The sequence below is a fragment of the Lontra canadensis genome, unplaced genomic scaffold, assembly GCF_010015895.1.
Source record: "Lontra canadensis isolate GAN:19392208 unplaced genomic scaffold, GSC_riverotter_1.0 scaffold25, whole genome shotgun sequence".
In the NCBI taxonomy this organism is placed as follows: Eukaryota; Metazoa; Chordata; class Mammalia; order Carnivora; family Mustelidae; genus Lontra; species Lontra canadensis.
Window position 1 is genome coordinate 8,344,941 of NW_022631019.1, and position 15,700 is coordinate 8,360,640.

Sequence of the window (15,700 nt, forward strand, 5' to 3'; positions counted from 1 at the left end):
GTGCATTCTCCAATGTCATCTGATTAAAAGCCTGAGCATGACAAGGAACTTCTGGAATGCTGACCCTGCTTCTATCCCTTAAACGGTAGAGCTTGATTTGGTTGGAATTTTGAGAGGCAAAGCCCAGAGATGAAGTCACCCAGGAATGCTGTCTATCAAATCTCCTCCAGGTGCCAACACCTCCTCTCCCCCACCAAGACAACATGGGACGGAAAAAGCAAAGATGACTGGAAGATTTTTATCTATTTGGTGGAACACTAGAAGTGTGAGGAGTGCCCCTCCCCAGTGCCTCCTTCATCTGATCACCAATGACCTAATTCCCGTTAACAGATGGTCTGGACTTCCTGTCTGTGATTACAAATGAGGCATCAAAGAAAAATGGTCCTGGAAAGAGACACAGCAGATTAAATCCCCCTAAAGCATGCATGACTGATGTCACCACCCCTTCCAGATGCCTTGTACTAACAAGCAGCAGGATGAGAGAATGGGATATGGGTGATGGAGAAAAAGCAGCAAAGGGCAGAAGCTGTGACCTTGAAACAAATCTTACCTTAGAAAAATAACATCTGCCTGATCTATGAGAAAAATATTACTGCTTTTCATTTTTCAAACAAGGAAACTGAGCTCAGAGGAATTAATCTGCTTTCTTAGTTGATAAGCGGTAAATCTTGAGTTGCAACCCAGGCAGTCTGACTCCAGACCTGACTCTCTTAATCATTGCCAGGGTGATTGCAAGGGGTTCCTACTAAAAGAAAAAACTGGATTAATCCACTGTCATCGCTGACAGTATAGAAAGCTGTGTGTGCGAGCACACACATGCACCACAGAAAAAATATACAAAGATTAAGTGTCAGTGAAAGAGACAAGAAAATCCAATCAGTTGCAGAGCTGAGCCAGAGGGTCAGAGGCTGCTGAGAACATAGAGAGTCCCTAATGCTGGATGGCAGAAGTGTTGGGAGCAAGACAGAGTCCATCAGTCAGCACCTATCAAGAAATGACTCTGCATGTAACCTGTGCCTCACTTACTCTCCTGCAAACTGAACATATGCTCCCTCCTTTCAAGGACTACAAGGGAGAAAATGATGTCTGTGAAAGCCCATGGCATTATGGGAAGAATTAGAAATTCGAAGAATTAGAAATATAATCACACTGAAGGAGATTGTGATCCCACTAGGGAGGGAGTCAGGCCAGGGAAAATAATTAAGTGCTGGATACCCTGACAGAGCCTCCAGTTGCCCCAGCAGATGGGATTGTGGAAAAGATTTTTAGGGATGACACAAGACTGGATACAACCTCCAGGATCTTCTGTCCAGTGAAGAACAATATATTATCAATTAGTTCCCACACCAGATCATCCCCACAAACATTTATTAAGTGCCTACTGTATGCCATGCACTTTCCATTCCTATTAAGTGGAGCTAATCATACCATCATTGTCACAACATTACTGCATAAGGATTAAATGAGATGGTATATGTGGTAGGCTACATAGTGTTCCCCCAAAGATGTCCATGTCCTAATCTCCAGAACCTGTGAATATGTCACTTGACATGGCAAAGGGAGTTTTGCACCTTGGTTAAAGATCTGGAGGTGGAAAGATTATCCTGGATTATGGGGGAGGGCTAATGTGATCACAAGGGTCCTTATAAGAGGGAAGCAGGAGGATCAGAGTCAGAGAAAATGGAAGGATGGAAACAGGTCGGAGATGAGAGAAGAGTCTACACTATTTCTGGCATCTTTGAAGATGGAGGAAGAGCCCATGAGCTAAGGAGTGTAAGTGGCCTCCAGAAGCTAAAAAAAGCAAAGAAATGGATTCTTCCCTAGAGCCTCCAGAAGGAATACAAGTCTGCCTGCCAACACCTTGAGTTTAGCCCATTGAGAAAGCATACTTCAGACTTCTGTTCTCCAGAACTACAAGGAAATCAGTTTATATTATTTTAAGGCACTAAGTTTGCCAGAATTTGTTTCAGTAGTAATACAAAATTAATACAGTTTGTGTAAAATGCTAAGCATAGAACCTGATACTTAATAAGCCCTCTGTGAAGGTGGTTGTGGTGGCAGAATTGGTTCTTGCCAGGGTCAAACCTTAGGTGCTAGGTGCCGGCTGCAGAGAAAGAAATAAGCCTCTTAACTCATTCAAAAACCTTTATCAAAGGTTTGGGGTCACAATGGTCTGGAGTCCAGACTCTGGAATCAGACTGCCTGCATGCAACACCACTTCAACCTTTTGCTACATATGTGATCTTGGGCAAGTTACTTCACTTCTCTTCGTGTTTTCTCATGTCTGCATCACAGGATTGTCACGAGAAGGGAATGGGACCATGCAGATAAAACTAAGCTTCCAGGGCACTTAGGTGGCTCAGTAGGTTAAAGCCTCTGCCTTCCACTCAGGTCATGGTCCCAGGGTCCTGGAATGGATCCCTGCATCGGGCTCTCTGCTCAGAGTGGAGCCTGCTTCCTCCTGTCTCTCTGCCTGCCTCTCTGCCTACCTGTGATCTCTGTCTGTCAAATAAATAAATAAAAATCTTTAAAAAAAAAAACTAAGCTTCCAATAGGAGGTAGGAACACCATAAACAAGACAAACTCTGCTCTTGGGGAGCTGACAGTGCAGGGAGAAAGACACAGTCACAGAACCACCACCGACCCCTCCACTGGATGATGTGGGGACCAATACGGGAGAGTCCTGGGCACTCTGTAAGCACAAGCAGGAATGCTCAGTTGAGGAGGAAGCTTCCTGAAGAAGGTAGAACTGAGCTAAGGTTTTGAAGGATAAGAATGAATTAGCCATGAGGAGGATGGGGAGGGCAATCTGGGCAGAGGTGACAGCTACCACCTCTAATACCTTAGTCCATCTGGGCAGCTCTAAAAAAAGAGCACAGACTGTGTGGTTCATAAACAACAGAAATGTATTTCTCACAATTCTGGAGGCTAGGAAGTCCCAGATCAAGGTGCTGGCAGATTCAGTGTCTGGTAAGAGTCCTCTTACTTGTTTGTAAGCAGCTCTTTCCTCTGTAACCCCATATGGCAGAAGGGACAAGGGAGTTCTCTGAGTTCTCTTTTATAGGGGCGCCAATCCCATAGTGAGGGCTCCACACCCATGACCTGATCACTTCCCAGTGGTCTTGCCTCTTAATGCCTTCACATTGGGGAAATAGGTGTCAACATATGAATTTGTGGGGGAAAGAACACAGACATTCATTCTGTAACATCTAGGCTCTTGGCAGAAGGAAGAAGCTGCAGAAGAGAGAAGGTCTGGGACAAGTGTGCTGAGCTACAGCTTCCCTCTGACTCTGACCTCCAGCCCTGGGCAGCCATAGAGGGCAACATGAGAACACTGACCACTAGGGGAAGGGGAAGGAGGAAGCAAGGAGCACTGCCCAGGGAGTCAACAGGTGTTACATCTCTGCCCACTGCTATCTCATGGTCTGGCTTTACGCAAGGCATTCCTCTGCTCTGGGACTCTGTTTCCCCTTGTGTAGCATGAAGGAATTAGACGAGGACTTCTCACGAGCACAGAAGCCCTGCAAACGTCAGCTGCCCCTAGTTCATGGTTAGGTCTGCTCACCTGCTCCCGGCCCCCGCTAGTGTTTCAATCTTCTATGACGTGCAGACTTTCTCAAAAGCCAGAAAACACCTACAGAAGGGCCATCAGACCCTTCACGGCCATGGCATCAATGCAGGTGCACGCGTAGGGGTGTGTGTATGTGTGTGTGTGTGTGTGTGTGTGTGTGTGCGTGCGCGTGTTGGGGGCGCTTTGGAAACCAGCCTGAGTGTGCAGCTCTTCTCTGTCCTTGAAGTGAATCTTCAAATTGTTGGTTATCAGAGGGAGGTCCGAGCTTGGTAGCCTGGGAGGGAATAGCTATTAACTCTTCCCATCCCGTGCCCAGCCTCACCAGTAATATTTGAAGCATCTGAGTGTAATGGAGGGATTGCCTCTCATTTCTATAACCTCATAAGGAAAGCAAAATCTGAAAGGCTCAGGTTCCTCCCCACCACCTCCAGAAAAGCCTCTATTCATTTTGTGCCTCTAGCCGACGTCCTGGTGAAATCATTGGAACTCCCTGACCCATAAATGCTGAAGTTCATCTACTTTGGTCTTTGTAGTTATGCAAGCTGATAAATTCCACCCCCCCTCCACCACTTTTTTTGCCTACACCAATTTAAGATAGATTTCTGTCACTTCCATCCCAAATCTCCCTAACTGACCCAGTCCCCAAAAGAAACTGCACACTTTTTTCTTAGAAATATTAGAAATATTTCTTGAGGGGCGCCTGGGTGGCTCAGTGGGTTGAGCCTCTGCCTTCGGCTCAGGTCATGATCTCAGGGTCCTGGGACTGAGTCCCGAATTGGTCTGTCTACTCAGCGAGGAGCCTGCTTCCCTCTCTCTCTCTGCCCACCTCTCTGCCTACTTGTGATCTCTCTCTCTCTCTGTCAAATAAATAAATAAAACCTTAAAAAAAAGAAATATTTCTTAAGAATAAGACATCACAGCCATTAGTAAAAGCCCAAGGTCTAGAGAGCTGAACGCTAATTTTTTTTTCTGGTTTACCACAGCATTTTATTTCCTTCCCACAATGATGCATTGCTGGGGCCAAATGTTCTCGCATGACGGTAGAAAACCAAAATTTGTCATGTCTTCAAGAACTGAAAATTGCATACAAAAATCTTACATAAATCAAAAGGAGGAATAAATGTACAGGGGTAAAAGCAAACCATTTTTCAACTCAAGGCAAGTAACAACCCACAGTATTCTGTCAGGAAAACATCAGTTAAGAAAGGAAAAAGGACACGGGGCACCTGGCTGCCTTGGTCGGTGGGGCATGTGACTCTTGATCTCAGGGTTGTGAGTTTGAACCCCGCACTGGGTGTAGAGATAACTTAGAAATAAAATCTTTAGGGATGCCTGGGTGACTCCGTTGGTTAAGTGTCTGCCTTTGGGTTGGGTCATGATCCCAGGGTCCTGGGATCGAATCCTGTATGGGACTCCCTGCTCAGTGGGGAGTCTGCTTCTCCCTCTGTCTGCCACTTCTCCTGCTTTGCACACTCTCTCTCTCTGACAAATAAATAAATAAAATCTAGGAAGGAAGGAAGGAAGGAAGGAAGGAAGGAAGGAAAGTGGGTCCTTGAGGGCAAGACTTCCCCAACCCTGTTAGACGGGCAAGACAAAATGACAACAGGGTACATGATGGTCCCAGTAGACAGCACCATGTTAGCACAGAGATCATACTTCATGATGGAGTTGAAAGTGGTCTCGAGGATTCCACAGGGCTCCATTCCCAGGATAGAGGCCTGGAAGAGCGCCTCCGGGCGCTGGAATTACTCACTGCCAACGGTGATCACCGCCTGACGGGCATCTCGTAGCTCTTCTCTGGGGAAGAGGACGACACAGCGCCAGCCATCTCCTGCTCCAAGTCCACAGCTACATAGCACAGCTTCTCCACAGTGTCACACAGGAATTCCCGCTTGGCCATGGTGTTGACGCTGACACCATCCTCCCTGAAGATTCGCATGAAGTTGTCCATCAGGTCTCAGCCAACCAGGTCTAGACACAGGACGGCGTAGGCATGGCGTACCCCCTCATAGATGGGCATAGTGTGGGTGACCCCATCACCAGAGTCCATGACAATATCCTTGGGCAGCTGGAGACATACAGGGACAGTACAGCCTGGACGGCCACACACGTGGCAGAAGTGTGGACAGTCTCGAACAAACATGGGCCTAGCAAAGGCAACAGCTGGTCCCAAGGTCCTATGGTGCATCTGGCACATCTGGGAATGGCAAAGAGACCAGCGCTGGGAGTGGAGGGAGTAACGAGAAATGGGCTCAGTGAGGTATTGCGGGCTCCACAGAGCACAGCCTCCTGGCTAGGACTTTGGCTAACCCTACCTCAAGTAACATGAGGGCCATCGAGTGTTGAAGGTCAAAGAGGATGTGCTCTCCCTTACTCTAAGGCCTCCCTGTTCCCAGAGCTGACCACAGGTACCTCTGCTGTTCTCCATTCTCAGCAGGCTGGGTCCCCCCAGGAGGCTTCTCCTCCAAACTACCAAATTTCAATAATCCCAATGATTTCCCTGTGTTACCCTAGTGGGGGAGGGAGGTGAATAGCTACTCCCTGAAGCTTCCCCCTTCCTTTACCATTTCAGGGCACCTGGGCGGTTCCATTGGTTAAGCATCCAGCTCTTGGTTTTGGCTCGGGTCATGATCCCAGGGTCTTGGGATTGAGTCCCCCCATGGGCTCCCTGCTCAAGAGGGTGTCTGCTTCTCTCTCTCTCCCTCTGCCCCTCCTCTCTGTTCCTTCTTTCTCTCTCTCTCTCAAATAAGTAAAATATTTATATAAAAAATAAAGTGTACAATTCAACAACTTTTATTGTATTCACAGATACATGCGAACATCATCATAGACAATTTGGGGGCATTTTCATCACCTCAAAGAAACCCCATGCCCCTTTGCCATTATCCCCTACCTCCCATCACCAGCCCTAGGCAACCACTGATCTTTCTACCTCCACAGATTTGCCTATTCTGGATATTTCATATAAATTGGGGTCATACGTGTATAACCTTTTATGCCTGGCTTCTTTCACTTAGCACATGGTTTTTAATGCATCCATGCTGTAGCATGGACGAGAACATCATCCCTTCTTAGAGCCAAGTAATATTCCATTGTGTGGACATACGACATTTTGTGTATCCATTCACCCACTTTAGAATTACTTCCATCTTTAGGTTATTATAAATAATAGCACTATGGGGTGCCTGGGTGGTTCAGTGGGTTAAGCCGCTGCCTTCGGCTCGGGTCATGATCCCGGGGTCCTAGGATCGAGCCCCACATTGGGCTCTCTGCTCAGCGGGGAACCTGCTTCCTCCTCTCTCTCTGCCTGCCTCTCTGCCTACTTGTGATCTCTGTCTGTCAAATAAATAAAACCTTTAAAAAAAGCATATAAATCTTTTTTAAAAAATAATAGCATTATGAACATTCATGCACAAGTGTTTGCGAGGACATGCATTTTCATCTCTCTTGCGTATATACCTAGGAGTGGAATGGGTGGGTCATATAGGACCTCTATGTTCAATCATTTGAGGAATTTGTATATATAATATATATATTATATATATAATATATATGTTTTAATATAGCTCTTAATGTTGCCAAAGAGCTGTCATTTATCTTTTTTTTTAAGATTTTATCTACTTATTTGATAGACAGAGATCACAAGTAGGCAGAGAGGCAGGCAGAGAGAAAGGGGGAAGCAGGCTCCCGCTGAGCAGAGAGCCCAATGCGGGGCTCAATCCCAGGATCCTGGGATCATGACCTGAGCTGAAGGCAGAGGCTTTAACCCACTGAGCCACCCAGGTGCCCCTCATTTATCCTTTTAAATGGTCATTTTATAATCCACTGAGTTTAATATTTTTTTAGATTTTTTTAATTTGAGAGAGAGAGAGAAAACATGAGTGGGTGAGGGGCAGAGAGAGAATGGGGCTCGATCACAGGACCCTGAAGTCATGACCTGAGCTGAAGGCAGATACCTAATCCACTGAGCCACCCAGGTGTCCCCGGATTTAATATTCTTAATATAATTATTTTCGAATTTGATACAGAGTGCCTAGACTGCTTTTTTTTTAAGATTTTCTTTATTTATTTGAGAGAGAAAGAATGAGAGAGAGCATGAGAGGGGAGAAGGTCAGTGGGAGAAGCAGACTCCCCATGGTGCTGGGAGCCCCATGCGGGACTTGATCCCAGGACTCCAGGGTCATGACCTGAGCTGAAGCCAGTCGCCCAACCAACGGAGCCACCCAGGCGCCCCTAGACTTCTTTTTTGTTAATTTACATAATGCTGCTGTTCAGAAGAGCCTGTAGCTCTTGATCTCAGGGCCATGAGTTCCAGCCCCATGTTGTGTGCAGAGATAACTAAAAAAATAAATAAACTTAAAAAAAAAACATAATACTGCTGTAAAAATCTTTACATGTGTCGGCTTTTTATCCTTTTGGATGTGGGTTCTTCAACCTCCACCGTATAGAATTTGGGGCCAGACCATCCCTTGTCAGGGTCTGGCCCCTGTGTACTGTAGCATATTAGCAGGGTCCCTGGTCTCCACCCACAACATCCCAGGGCATCCCCTTCACCCAAATTATGAAGTGTCTCCAGACGTTGCCCGATGTCCTCCGGGGAAAAAACTGTACTTGGTTTCTTTAGCTATTTCACTCGGGATACATGCGTGAGAAAGAGTCACTGAATTGAAGGCACAAGCGTATTCAGGGGTCTCAATGCTGATGAGTGGACACCCCCCCCAACAGGACTCTAGCTACTGACAATCTTTGTCCCAAGGGTCAGGTGACTGGAGTCAGGGAGGCTCACCGAAGTAGTGGGTGTATCTGCAAAAGAGGGGCCCTTACATGCAGGGAAAGGATGGCTTCCTACTGCTGCTCGCACACCCACAGGGGGCGCTGTTCACACCGCAGTCCCTGGGGAGGGCTGCACAGGTGCACCACCAGGCAGACACTGTGCTCTTCCTGGTACAATGTGAACGTGAACGCAGCAGCCTCTGAGTCAGTGGGGTCCCTCGGAAGGACACGCTCCTAGTGGTTTGGTCTTGCAGGCTCTGAAAATGGAGAAGGGGAGAGAGGGAGAGAAGGAACAGAAAACAGAGAAAGGGCACAGGAAGAGAGGGAGGGAGCCGCCCAAGCCCAGAGGGTCACACTCATGAATGGCTTGGAGTGGGGGGGACACGTGAGGCCGAGATCATGAATGGCCACCCCAGAACATCCACATGAGGGCTATTAATAGAGCTGTTGGAGGAGAGGACACTCTGTGCTCGGGGAGGGTCAAGCAGGAGCAGGGCCGGCTGTGTGGGAAGTGGCTCCGTGACTTTCCCACCATGGGAAGTGGGGGAGGCGCTGGCAGGGCGCCAAAGGCTTCTGGTTGGCTTTTTGCCCTTGACATTCCTCCCCAGTGAAAGGGGCCATCCCCAGGTGGGCTCAGAGTTCCAAGCCCTTGGAAGCTAACTGCATACTCCTGGACATGTTTGGGGACCTGTCCCCGTGGGTGGAGCCATGTTCCCTCATTTAAAAGGGAATGATGTGAGGGAATGGAAAGTCAGACAGGGACATCATTCTGGGTTAAATAGTGTCTCCCCCCCCCCCAAAATTCATGTCCACCCAAAAGCTCAGAATATGACTTTATTTGGAAATAGGATCTTTGCAGTTGTTATTAGTTCCGATGAGATCATACTGCAATAGGGTGGACCCAAATTCCAACATGACTGGTCTCCTTATAAGAAGAGAAGAGACACAGATACAGACAGACAGAGGGCAGAGCTAGGAGCAGTGTGTCTACAAGCCAAGGGTTTCTAGCAGCCACCAGAAGCTGGAAGAGGCAAGGAGAAATCCTCCCTTAGAACCTTCAGAGAGAGCACAGGCCTGCCAACACCTTGATCTCAGACTTCCAGCTTCCAGAACTGAGAGAGGGTCAATTTCTGTTGTTCTAAGGTGCCCAGTTTGCAGTGCTGTGTTATGGCAGCCCAGGAAGAAGCCACAGGCATCTTGTACTTACAAGGGGTCTTTGGTCTGGGCTCCTGTGTCCTTGGGTTTATGCCAAAGCTCTGGGACACTTAGCCTTTAATGGGCAACACTGTGGAGCAAGGTAGGGTTTGGTTTCTGGGGGTCAGCCTGCCTGTATTCTAGTCCCACCTCTCACCACTGTGGCAGATGGTCATGAGATGGCCACGAGATCTCCCACGCAACGTGCTCCTCCCACCGTGGGACTTGAACTGTCCTTCCCATTGAAATGGGGTCCACGTTCCCTCCTGGTCAGGATCGTGATTATGACAGAAGGAACACTGACTCTGCAGGCTGGGTCATGGACAGTGAAGCAGCTTCTGCTTTGCTCACCAGGACACCCGTGCTAGAGGACTGAGAGCCGTGAAGAAACCCCACCTAACCCACCTGGAGAAACCCTGAAGCCTCGTGGAGAGAAATACCTGGCCAGCTCTACCCGCTCCAGCTCCAGCCACCATCCCTCCACAGCGGCATCAAAGACCCTGAACCGGGGCGCCTGGGTGGCTCAGTGGGTTAAAGCCGCTGCCTTCGGCTCAGGTCATGATCCCAGGGTCCTGGGATCGAGTCCCACATCGGGCTCTCTGCTCAGCGGGGAGCCTGCTTCCCCCTCTCTCTCTGCCTGCCTCTCTGTCTACTTGTGATCTCTCTCTGTCAAATAAATAAATAAAATCTTAAAAAAAAAAAAAGACCCTGAACTGAAACCACACAAGCCCTTCCCAAACTCTCGACCCACAGAAATCATAAGAAAGAATGAAACGACTGGTGTTGCTTAAGCCACTACGTTTGGGACAATTTGTTACACAGAGACTGACAACCAAATGCTAGCTGTGAACTTGGACAAGCACACCTTGTGTACAAGGTAACAGCACCTACCTCATGGGGTGCTTGAAAGACTAAATGAAATAACATATGTAAGGGGCGCCTGGGTGGCTCAGTAAGTTGGGCATTTGCCTTTGGCTCAAGTCGTGATCCTGGAGTCCTGGGATCAAGTCCCATGTCGCGCTCCCTGCTCAGGAAGGAGTCTTCTTCTCCCTCTGTCCCTCCCCCTGCTTGTGTTCTCTCTCACTCTCTCTCTCAAATAAATACTATATAAAAATAAAAAAATTAAGAAAATAATATATGTAAGACGCTTATTGCAGGACCTCCACAAAACAAACGCTCAATTCAAATGAGCAATCTGCCCATTATTTTTAGAGTTAACATATATAACATGTAGTTATTATATATAACTGCCACTGAGAAATCAGCTGTACCCACTTTGGGGGGCAGGAAAACTGATCCCCCAGCCCCAGTCAGACCTTCAGAGACTGCAGTCCCTGCTGACATCCTGCTGGCAATCGCCAGGCTTGTCACCCCAAATTCTTCATCCACAGAACCTGTGGGCTCATCAATACCTATTTTTTGAGTCAGTAAGCTTGGGCTACTTTGTTACGCAGCAACAGATAACTGATACAGGTGTACTATAATACAGGTAGATGTCACAGTCTTTATTCTAGAGATGAGGAAAGTAAGGAATCCATTCATTCCTTCAGACACCGCTTACAGGGTGTCTATACTACGCAGCACTCTCTAAGCCCTAGGACCAAACAGGAACCGCGGGATATAGGACTCCCCTCCTCACAGAGCATGACACCTGAACATGTGAAGTCGTTTGGTCTTGATTCATAGCAAAGTGACACAACCAAGGTATGACTTCCATCCGTCTGTCTCTAATTCTGTGACCCCAGTGCCCAGAGCTCCCCCCAAGCCCCGCCACATGCACAAAATGATTCCTCGGAGGCTGACGTGCTCACCTCCCACTGCCCACCCCCAAAGGGGAGGCTGGAGAGACAACTCCCCATGGAGAAGCGGATCCTCCCAGGGGTGCAACCTGGGGACAGGGCAGACAGCGCTGCACCCCCATTGCTCTGATGGGGGGGGTGGGGAAGGGTCAGGCACATGCCACCCAAGAGGAAACTCTGGTGAAGGAGGAGAGTGACAAGGATGTCCCCAGGGTGGGTTCACTTAGGGAATAAAGCCGACCAACACTCTTTCTTTCTGGAACCACACAGCCCACTTGTACAGAGGCCCGCTCGCACCCTGAGAGCGGAGCTCGCAGGACCCACACCCTTCTGTGGGTACAGACCCTACTTTTCACATCTCCTGGGCTGGTCTCTGAGACCAGGACAGCTCGGATCCTTTCAGCCTCAAAAATACACAAGTGAACCAGAGGACTTGGAAAATCAACCACTGTCAACCCCCACAGTTAAAGAGAAAGAGAACGTGAGGCCAGGGAGATAAGGCCATCATTCCAGGCTATCAGGCCAGCTTCTTGCTTCCCTCCCTCGCCTCCCTCCCCTCCCTCCTTCCTTCTTGCCCTCCTTCCTGTGCTCAGATATATAGACCAGGAGTCCTCTAAGAGGCCCTAGGAGCCAAGCTAATGTTACTGAGCCCATACTGGGAGTTGTGAATGGTTCTACGAGTTGAAGGGAATCATCATCTCACTTATAGTGAAGAAGAAATGCTGCACCCCCATTGCTCTGATGGGGCGGGTGGGGAAGGGTCAGGCACATGCCACCCAAGAGGAGCAGAGCCTGAAACCAAGTCAGTGCTCCAAAAATACTGGCTCTTATTTTTATCATTCTGGGGTACAGGAAGGGCAGATGCCCTGCCCAAAGGCCCTGGTGGGTGAGTGGTGGCAACCGTGTCTGTTGTCACCCACCACTCAGTCCTCGGGGGCTTCTGGGATGAGCGGGAAAGACAGGCCTGAAGGACAGGCCTGGGCGGCATGAACAGTGGGTGCTGCTGGGCTGGGCGGGAGACACTGCCCCTTGGGTGAGCTTGGCTGGCCGGGGGCCTGCGGCAGACATGTGTGCGGCCCCTCCCCACCCACTGTGCTCTGTCTGGAGGCACTGGCCAGGGAAAGGCCAAGGCCCTGTCCCCCTACCTTAGGCCAAGGTAGACAGAAGCCTCAGGCTCTGACCACCATGGACTGGGTGCTGGTGCCGGGGAGGCTGGGCCTGGGGGCTCAGCCTCTGTCCAGATGGGGGAAAACACAGGCAGGGAAGGCTCAGAGAAGGGCCCAAGGCTCAGGAAGCCAGGCTCCCCCTTCAGGACCGTTAGGTGCTCAGAATGTAGTTTCTCTCCCTCTCTTTCATTCAACACTTTTGCCTTGAGCGCCTACTCCATGCCAGGCAGAGAGGGCAACTAGGAAAGCTCTCTCCACAGAGGTGACATTGGAGTAGAGCCCCAAAGAAGGAGAACCAGCCAAGAGTCCAGGGAAAAGCGATCTGGGCAGAAGGGGGAGCGGCCAGGGCTCACAGAAGGAAGGGGTGAGGTGTTTGAAAGCCAGCGGGCTGGAGCATCGAGGGGGAGAGAGGCTAATTAAGGCCTCCAAAAGATGTCCATGGCCTAATCCCCGGACCCTGTGTCACCTTCCATGGGCACAGAAGACTTCGCGATGTAACTAAGTGAGGGTCTTGAGGTAGGGAGGGAGATTAGCTTGGACCATCTGGGTGGGCCCCAAATGCAATCACGGGTGTCCTTACAAGAAGGAGGTGAAGGGAGATTTGGACCACGCAGAATGGGAGGAGGCCGTGGGACCTTGCAGGCCCAGTGATTGGGATTTCGGACATCTGGTCTCCAGAAGGTCCTAAGCCAGTGCGTCTTCAATCATTTCTTCCAGGGGCCACAGGACCAGACAGTGGGCTGCAGAAGTGGGAGGGAGACGGGATTTTGCTCCCCCACACTCCCCCCACCGTTCTCCCCACGCACCTTCTCCTTTCTCTCCCAAGGCCCCCCAGTGTCCCAACCCCTTTTAAAATAACTCGTTGCAACAAGGAGGCATCAGCTCTAATACTGAAAACACACGCTTCAGTCTTTGAAGGCAAGTGGGAAAAAAGCAGGGCTCATCTCCCTCTGTCTTCTCTCCGCCATCCTTCTTCTCCCCGCCATCCTGTCCTCTCTGCAGATGTCTCTGCAAAGTGCGCCTGTGTCCCTGCTGGGATCCCGGAGGCTGGGGAACAGAAGCCTCGTCCCACCAGCTCCTGGCTGTCAGCGCCCTTGGCCGGCTGGATTGCTTGGGACTCTGTCACTCTCACGGCTGATAAAGCCCCACGACCTGCCGCTCTGCAGCCCGGGCCTCTGGTCCTGATAAGTCCGGCCTGTCAGCGGGCTTGTCCACACCTGCTCCTGGCCCGGCCTCCCTGGGCCCAGCCCTGTTCTGGGCTTCCTGTTGTCTGTTTACAGCCAAGCCCTGGCCACTGCACCCAGGCCAGGCCACAGTCACCTTGAGGTGACCCCAGATAGCCAGGCCGGCAGGAGCCAGATTGGGAAGGATGGTTCATTCAGGATATGGAGTGGGTCCACTGTGCTAGCGATTGTCTTCCCCCAGTGCAGGCCAACCCCCTATTTCCAGAATGTTCCTTGGTTAGTGTGGGGACTGTGGTTCGATAGAGATGGGCGCGGGATTCCAAATGCAGCACTACCAGGGCCTTTCCTAAAGCAGCCAGCTTAACCAGCAGGGTCTTAACCCCTGGAAGACATTTGTCTGTGTCCAAGACATCACTGGTTGTCATAACCAAGGAGGGAGAGCTACCCGCATCTAGGAGGCGCGGCCGGGGACACTGCTAAACATCCCACAATGCACAAAACAGCCCCCACGACAAAGACTGATCTGGCCCAAAATGTCAACAGTGCCCAGATTGAGAAGTTCCAGCTGGACAACGGGAGGGTAAGCCCGGCCGTGGGCCCTCCAAATCCCTCACCCAGAGACGTAAAAGCCAAGTCCAGAACCGTCTGGGAGCCTGAGCAGGGGCCAGAGCCAGGGCAGGCATCAGATGCCCCTGGAAAGGCCTGACCACGCCAGCAGCTCCCTGAGGTCCTTCCTGTCCCTGCAGCCTCTTGGCTGAGCTCATTCCAGGAACGCCCCGGGAAGTCACAGCCGCTGTGTTCCTGAGCGCCAACTAGGACCTGGGCAGTGCACCAACCAGCACTTTTCTTCCTTTTTTTTTTTTTTTTTTTCAAGATTTTATTTAATTATTTGTTTGAGAGAGAGAGAGAGAGCACAAGCAAGGGGGAGTGGCAGGCAGAGGGAGAGGGAGAGGCAGCCTCCCCGCTGAGCAGAGAGCCCAATGCAGGGCTCGAACCCAGGACCCTGGGATAATGACCTGAGCCGAAGGCAGACGCTTAACCCACTGAGCCACTCAGGCACCCCCAGAGTTTTTCTTCCTTGTGGTGTTTTATACACAGCAATATGGGGAGGAAAAGATTGCTTCCAACCTCATGTCATGGACAGGGAGACTGTTAAGTGACTTACTCAAGGTCACTGTGTACCAAACCCCAGTGACGTACCAAACCCCCATAGGTCACCTTATTTGGAGATAAGGTCTTTGAGAGATAATCAAGTTTAAGTGAGGTCATTAGAGTGTGTCCTAAAATCCAATATAACTGGTATCCTTATAAACAGGGGAAATTTGGGCCAGCACCCAACCTTGAAGTAAGGCTTCAGCTTCCAGAAGCTTCATTTGGTTGCTGCTCCTAACACCTAAAATAATGCTACTTAGTAATAATAACAATAATACTAAATAATACTAAATAATAAATCAGTCTAAGTAAGTGCATCCCAAGGTGCGGTGGGGTTTTTGTTCTGCTTTGTTTTGTCTTGTTACTGTAGAGAGTAATTCGTTTGGGCCACACAGGTGGTAGAAACTAATAGACGAGTAATTAGGAGGAGAACCCTGGGCTCTGGAGGTCCGAACGACAGACTCGGGTTCAAATCCTGGTTCTACCGCCCACCTGCTGTGCGATCTTAGGCAAATCACTCCAGATCTGCCAGCCTCGGGTTTCCTAATCCATGAAATGGGTATAACAATAGTGCCCACCTCATGGGGTTCTCCCGAAGACTGAGGGAGATGATGCCTGTCATAGACGGTTCGGCACAATCCTCAGCAACTCGGTGTTCCTGTGACCACCATTATCGTGATTATGACGGCTTTGTCCTACTGCCCTAGGAAGATCGACAGGGATGGCTACTTAGGACTGGCTTTCCCCTTTGAATTTCCATGCTGGGTTTCTCAGAGCTGGGCTCAGAAGACACTGGACAGTCCGGAGAGCGGTGCTGGTGCCCACCCAGCACAATTCCCCTCACCCAGCTCCTGAGCGAGC

The 15,700-nt window shown here is 49.9% G+C and overlaps 1 pseudogene; it reads right to left on the minus strand.

Moving 5' to 3' along the window:
• Nucleotides 1–238: 238 nt before the first annotated feature.
• LOC116871339 lies at nt 239–15,461 on the minus strand (annotated as a pseudogene).
• Between the last annotated feature and the right edge of the window lie 239 nt (nt 15,462–15,700).